The sequence below is a fragment of the Perna viridis genome, chromosome 1 (assembly GCF_037379345.1).
Source record: "Perna viridis isolate PV_CMFRI_1.1 ecotype Kerala chromosome 1, ASM3737934v1, whole genome shotgun sequence".
In the NCBI taxonomy this organism is placed as follows: Eukaryota; Metazoa; Mollusca; class Bivalvia; order Mytilida; family Mytilidae; genus Perna; species Perna viridis.
This window is the reverse complement of record NC_142445.1, coordinates 38899305-38906203: the sequence shown is the minus strand read 5'-3', so window position 1 is coordinate 38906203 and position 6899 is coordinate 38899305.

Genomic DNA, 6899 nt, shown 5'->3' with positions numbered 1-6899 from the left:
TGTCGCATACTATCCCTGCCAAATACATTTTAAAAAGTTACGGAAGAAAAAATAATAATCCAAAGAATTACCGTAAGGTCCTTTTTTGTGGGGAGAGACCTTAGGAAACACCCAAAAGCTTTAGTTTTGATTACAGAAGCATAGTATTAATTAATCGTTAAAAGATTGAAAGCTTTTAAGCTAGTCACAATGAGACTTTAATGAGGAATTTCATATCTCAAGAAATTTAAATGCAAACAAATAAAAAGACGTTAACAGATGATATAAATATTTACATGAAATATGTATGAAATATAAAAAATAAGCAATGTTTATTACAAAAGAATGTTTTGTTTTTGTTTTTGTTTTTTTTTTTTGCATTATACTGATATAGTCAATTGGTACTAGCATTCAGAAAAAATAGCCCCAATGGTATTATTCAAAACAAAGTAACTTTTAAGATAGAAAAGGTACTCTTTTTTTGGTAATAATGCAAATCTGCCATTAGGTGTGCTTCGTCAGTTGATATGATTTGTTAACATCATGGGTTATGTGTAAAATAGTCCTGCCATCCGAAGAGAACTGTTATACTTCCGGATTTTTTATAAACTATTAACCGAGCGCAGTATTTCACTTATAAGGACAAAGGTAGAGCTGCTCGTAAGGTAAAACACAAATATTGAAGTCAGTTGAACGACACTAAATAGATTCAATAGACAATACGCATATAAGTTGTTTATGATTAATTAAAACAATAATTTTGTTTTTGTTTTTTTATAAGTATATTTGGAAGTAATATCCTGATGTTTTATTTTCTTTAATCATGATAGTACAGAAATACCGTTTAAGGTATGACACTATAAGTAAATATAAATAAACAAATGTTTCAGTCTGGTGATGACCTTCACCAACCAGTGCCTTAAACATAATCTAAGTGTGTAAAATTGTAAAAGAAAATTTAAAGTAACATAATTGAATACATAACAAGGGTATAAAGAATGCAATATCAATACAATTGTCCAGTGTGAGTGCTTCAGACAGTCAGTAACGGTAATACAGCGACCATTGTAAGCTATGAATGGATATCATTAGAACATGTTTGTAAAATACTTTCACTTTCAATTCAACAACGATTTGAAATTTTCAAAAAATTATTCTGTTGTCTAAACACGGTGGCTTGCTGTCTAATAATGTTTTAATGAACGGGAAAATATTCGTAATTTTCCTTTCCCACATAAATGCACTATAGAACGAGTATCTGATGGAGGGATCCATTATTTGTTGCTAGACCCTTACTCTGTCAAGAAGATAGTCACGGTCTTACCTTAGTAAAATTCTTAATTTTTTTTTTCGAAATAAATCATGCACTTGTAAAATAGACGTGCCAAGTCCGGAGATTGTTTGCAAATGTAAATGAATTGTTGATTTATATCTTCAATTGGATTAAACTTTTTTATAAGGCCTTACCAACCCTTACAACAAATAACACACCATAAAAATTTTTTTAAAAAAATAAAATAAAAAGAGTAATATATCCTCTTCATGGAATACTTCAACATATGGAGAAAAATGAGATATCCAATTAAAAAACGCTCGCAGTTACAGAAAGCTATCTCAGGACATATTAAAGTATAACGATACCATCAAAACTACCGCCTTTTTGGGAGTAGGAACGTGAAATACTAAAGGTAAGGATAATCAAGGGAACCAAGGTTATGGCGGTAATCAAAAAATGTAATCCGGGGACAAAGATCAGACATGGAAAACAGACATATACAAAAAGAACATAAAGTAACTAAAATCATACATGTACATGCAAAGTAACAAAAGCAAATGAGCAACTCGGACTCCACTAAAAACTGGGATAATCGACCAGGTGCACCGGTAGGGTAAGCGTCCTCTGCCTTTCTAGAAACACCCACCGAATTTAGATGTAGTGCAATACTTAAAAGTCACTTAGTTTGTACTCAGGGTTGCAATAAGGGTCGAATATCCGTATTTGTGAAAACAATGTTCAACTTATAGACAATGATTTGAAAATTGTATCCTTTACGAAAAAATATTTTAAGGGCGGTTTATAAATCCATTTCGGATTTTGTTTGAAAGAATAACAAGGGAACCAAAGTTATAGCGGTTATCGAAAGAATGTAATCCAGGGACATAGACCAGACATGGAAAACAGACATAAACAACAAAGAAAATAAAATGATTAAAATTACATATACAAAGTAACAAATGCGTGAATGAGGAAATCGGATTCCACTAAAAACTGGGAGCATAGACCAGGTGCACCGGTAACGTTTGTTGCAGAAACTTTTCTGTTAGGAAACTGTTGCGTTTATTACAATCTGACACTTTTTACAAATACGAACAGACGGACTAGTTGTAAAATGTAAATACCGTAGTTGGGTGTTTCAGGACAATTAACAATAAGTTAATCAAAGAATAAACAAGTGAATCAAGGTTATAGCGGTAATCAAAGAGTAATCAAGGGAACCAAGGTTATAGCGGTAATCAAAGAGTAATCCAGGGAACAAATGTTACAGCGGTAATTAAAAGAATGTAATCAAGGGAACCAATGTTCTAGCGGTAATCAAAAGAATGTAATCCAGGGATAAAGACCAATCATGGAAAACAGACATTCACAACAAAGAACATAAAGTAACTAAAATCATACATGGATAAAATCATCCCTTTCGTTATAAACTTTATGTATAAAGGCTGTTACTTTATACTGAGATATCTAAGTCAAAAGAATGTAATCAAGTGAATCAAGGTTAAAGCGGTAATCAAAAGAATGTAATCAAGGGAATCAAGGTTATAGCGGTAATCAAAAGAATGTAATCCAGGGATAAAGACCAATCATGGAAACAGACATTCACAACAAAGAACATAAAGTAACTAAAATCATACATGGATAAAATCATCCCTTTCGTTATAAACTTTATGTATAAAGGCTGTTACTTTATACTGAGATATCTAAGTCAAAAGAATGTAATCAAGTGAATCAAGGTTAAAGCGGTAATTAAAAGAATGTAATCAAGGGAATCAAGGTTATAGCGGTAATCAAAAGAATGTAATCCAGGGATAAAGACCAATCATGGAAACAGACATTCACAACAAAGAACATAAAGTAACTAAAATCATACATGGATAAAATCATCCCTTTCGTTATAAACTTTATGTATAAAGGCTGTTACTTTATACTGAGATATCTAAGTCAAGAAAAAGAATGCGAGTACAGTTTATGTTAGAATTGGCCACCTTAAGTTCTATTCGGTAGATATCTTGAGCATAGTTTTCGAAGTTTCAAGACTATTTATGGCGGAAATGTCATCTAGATATCTAAAAGTATTATTACATTCACGCAACAGATCATGTTTATAAGGATCATTAAAGAGTAAAACAGTAAAAAAACAAACAGACCACGAGAGGAGCACAATAAGATTTAATTGAAAAAAGCCATTTAATTTTTCCTTCAAAAGTTTATGTTGCAGTGTTGTATACCTGTAGAAAAGTCATAACACTATCTACAGAATCATACGAATCTTGAAAATTATGAAGCATATCTCATATCTCAAGAGAATTGTTTGAAATCGTATAAATAATTAAAACCGTTTTCTCCCATTCATAGAATTCATTTACACCGCATGAGGGAATGATTAAATTGTTGTTATTTTCCGCAACGTGTCGGGAAATTAAAATGTCGCATGAAGACCCCCACGCTTACCACGTTTAATATGTTTACAGTTGTTATTACTACTGTTGATCAATTTTAAAAATACTTGTTGATGTATGAATGTTATTCATATTTTAAAAGATTAGTTGGTAGTGTATCAACTAATCATAATGGTAGTGACATCAATGACGAAATGATTTAACGACTGTAAGGGAGGTTCCTTCATGACGTACTTGATGTTGACAAGATTTAAGGTGTTGTTCAATTTATTTTTTATGATTTTATTCATAGGAGAAACAGATAAACTCTCATTTCTCTCGGAGAATAAAGGATTTCTTTACTCGAGAAAGTTAAATTTTAGATTTTAACCCACTCGCGAAAGCTCTTGGATTAAAAACTAAAAATTTTAATATCTCGAGTGGAGAAATCCTGTAATCCCCTCAAAACTGAAGGAGAATCTAAATATCTAAACACCATTTACTGAATAACAACGTTTTTAATAGAAGTTAGAATAGAAGTAATCAAAAGGATGTAATCTTGCGACAAAGACCAGATATGGAAAACAGACATACACAACATAAAGTAACTAAAATAATACATACAGAGTAACAAAAGCAAATGAGCAACTCGGACTCCACTAAAAACTGGGTGCATGGACCAGATGAACCGGTCCATGCATAAGCGTCCTCTGTTTTTCTAGAAACACCCGCCGAGTTGCTCATAAACAGTCAAGTCCGGGGTAGACAAACGAGGAAAGGAAACCATGACCCGTTGAATAAATCAGTTTTCATTGTGCAGATGGATACACCATAACGATCCACGGGTTCATGATGACGACTATAAAACTTCTGTAGTGATGACTTCACAACACAACCCTGTTCCAGAAGCCTGTTTGTCAGAGTTTTAGCGCGATGCAAAAAGTCTGCGTAGTTTCGACAAGCTCTGGCATAACGTATGAGTTGTGATATGAACACTCCACGTGCTGAAGGGATGTTGCCACAGCTGGAAGGAAAGTTGACAATTCTGAATGAAAAGTCATCACGGTTTCTCGTAAAGTTTGGTCAATAGTTTTTCTTTACCATGGATTTATAAGTGTAGGTCAAGATATGAAGCTGACTCCACAATGTCTGTAGTATCCTTTATCTCAAGTTCCTTGGGGTAGAAACGATGTATCAAATCCCCGAAATTAGGATTGTTTAACGATAATACGTCAACTGAGATTCAGGGATCTAGCCTAAGGATATTCTTTCTTTCGAATCAAATCAGGTTTAAAGTCAGCCTCATAAGAGTGAAGGAATAGGTCAGCAAATAAAGGAGCACAATTTGTTCCCATTGGAATGCCGACCGTTTCTTCAAACACACGTCCACCACACTGGACAAATATGTTGTCCATTAAAAATTCCAGCATTTTGTAAAAATCTTCCTCTGTACATTTGGAAGATGATTTGGAATAATTTTTTACAAAGTATGAGGAAACTCAAGAACTATATAATTGTATCTTGATGTACTATCTTTTTTGGAAAAACAACGATGTATAATGATTTTTAAGTGGGGATTTTAACTGAGTATGGGGATTAGAAGTATACAGTGTTGAAGAATCATAGGTTTTAATGCTATTATATTCAGATAATAGTCTTGAACTGATTGTCTCCAAAAGATCTTTCGAAATTTTCAGGATCTACATTAAATTGATACCACTACGGGAGTAACAAGTGTTGTGGTAGGACTGCAGACCCTCTTTGACAGTTGTGAGTATAGAAGTTAAAAGTTTTGAAAGAGGTTTAGTGGTACATTTTGAAGATCCGGTAATGAAAAGTTGTTTGTATGGATTCTTATGGAGTTTAGGAATCCAGTACATAGACGGTAAATCACAATCATCGTCCTTGGTGGAGAAACCATAAGAGAATAGCACAGATTTATGGTTTTCCACAATCTCTTCTTTGGAGAGTGTGGTAACAGTATATGTCTTATCAGTGCTATTATTTTCTACGTCTACCTCTTATAATAAACATTGAATGTTAAACGTTTTACAGACAAAAACAATTTTGTTTTGGACTTTGTCTGCTGGTACGATAACATATTTGTCATGTATAGTAGACAATGTTTTGCTACATCGGGGTCTTTGAAAACTGATGTAGCCTTGGCACTCATTGACCTACTTAAAACTTTCATTCGTTTCAAATTCCATACCAGATGTAAATAAAAATATTAATGGAAGAATACTTAGTGGAGAATAAAAGAAAACGGAATATGAATGACTTTTATGAAGTTTTAGTATCCAACCTTTTAGTATAAGGTTGACATGGTTATATATTCGATGTGAGTTGTCAACAAAGCAATTGATTTATGGTGCCGTTTTAGTTATTTTACTCTCCATAGTATTCCTGAATTGAAAAGTATTCGAGTTAGTTATTTCGTAACGAAGAATTTCTGTATAATTTTTACTTCATATGATAACCACGTAACTTTCCATGATGTTCAATTCTTATATCTAGGATATTCATGAACTTATGATGAAATTGTCCTGGGATTTTCTATCTATATTAAGCATTCAATGAGTCTTTGGTGGTTTTCCGGCATTCATGTCAGTCATTTTGTCCTGGAGGACGATATGTGGACCTATTTTTAAAAAAAAAAAAACTTAATAATTTCCCGGTCTTCAACGATGTTTAGGTCTCCGGTAATAATATGACAACAGAGTGCATATCCAAATGTAGAACTGCACAACTTCAGAATGATGAGCAGTTTGCATTGATGTCCATATCAGAGTAGAGACAAAGGTGAAATTAAAAAGATATTTCTTGTAGGTTTCTTATTGGAATAAGAAAGAATAGAGGGTTCTAGACTTTCAAAATAACCAAGTATATATTCAATAACATTAGAATCCCCAAATATACTAGCAAATTTAATAAAGTTTTAATATTCGTTTTTTAAATTTAATAAAAAAAAATCGTTTTTTTTTTTTTGTTTTGTTTTGTTTTTTTTATTGGAACACCACTTAAATCAAAGTTCATTATTTGATAAAGCGAATTATAAGCTAACTGATAAGCAACAGTACAATTTTGTAATATATTGACAGTGACTTCTACAGGTAATATACACACCCTGTATGAATGCAGATTCAGATGACTTCTTGCACTAGCATTAATGCAATTTTTTTATGTAAATGCATTTATTTAGTATTTAACATATACAGTTGTATGTAAATTATGCCATAATTTGAATACTAAGACAACAAGGA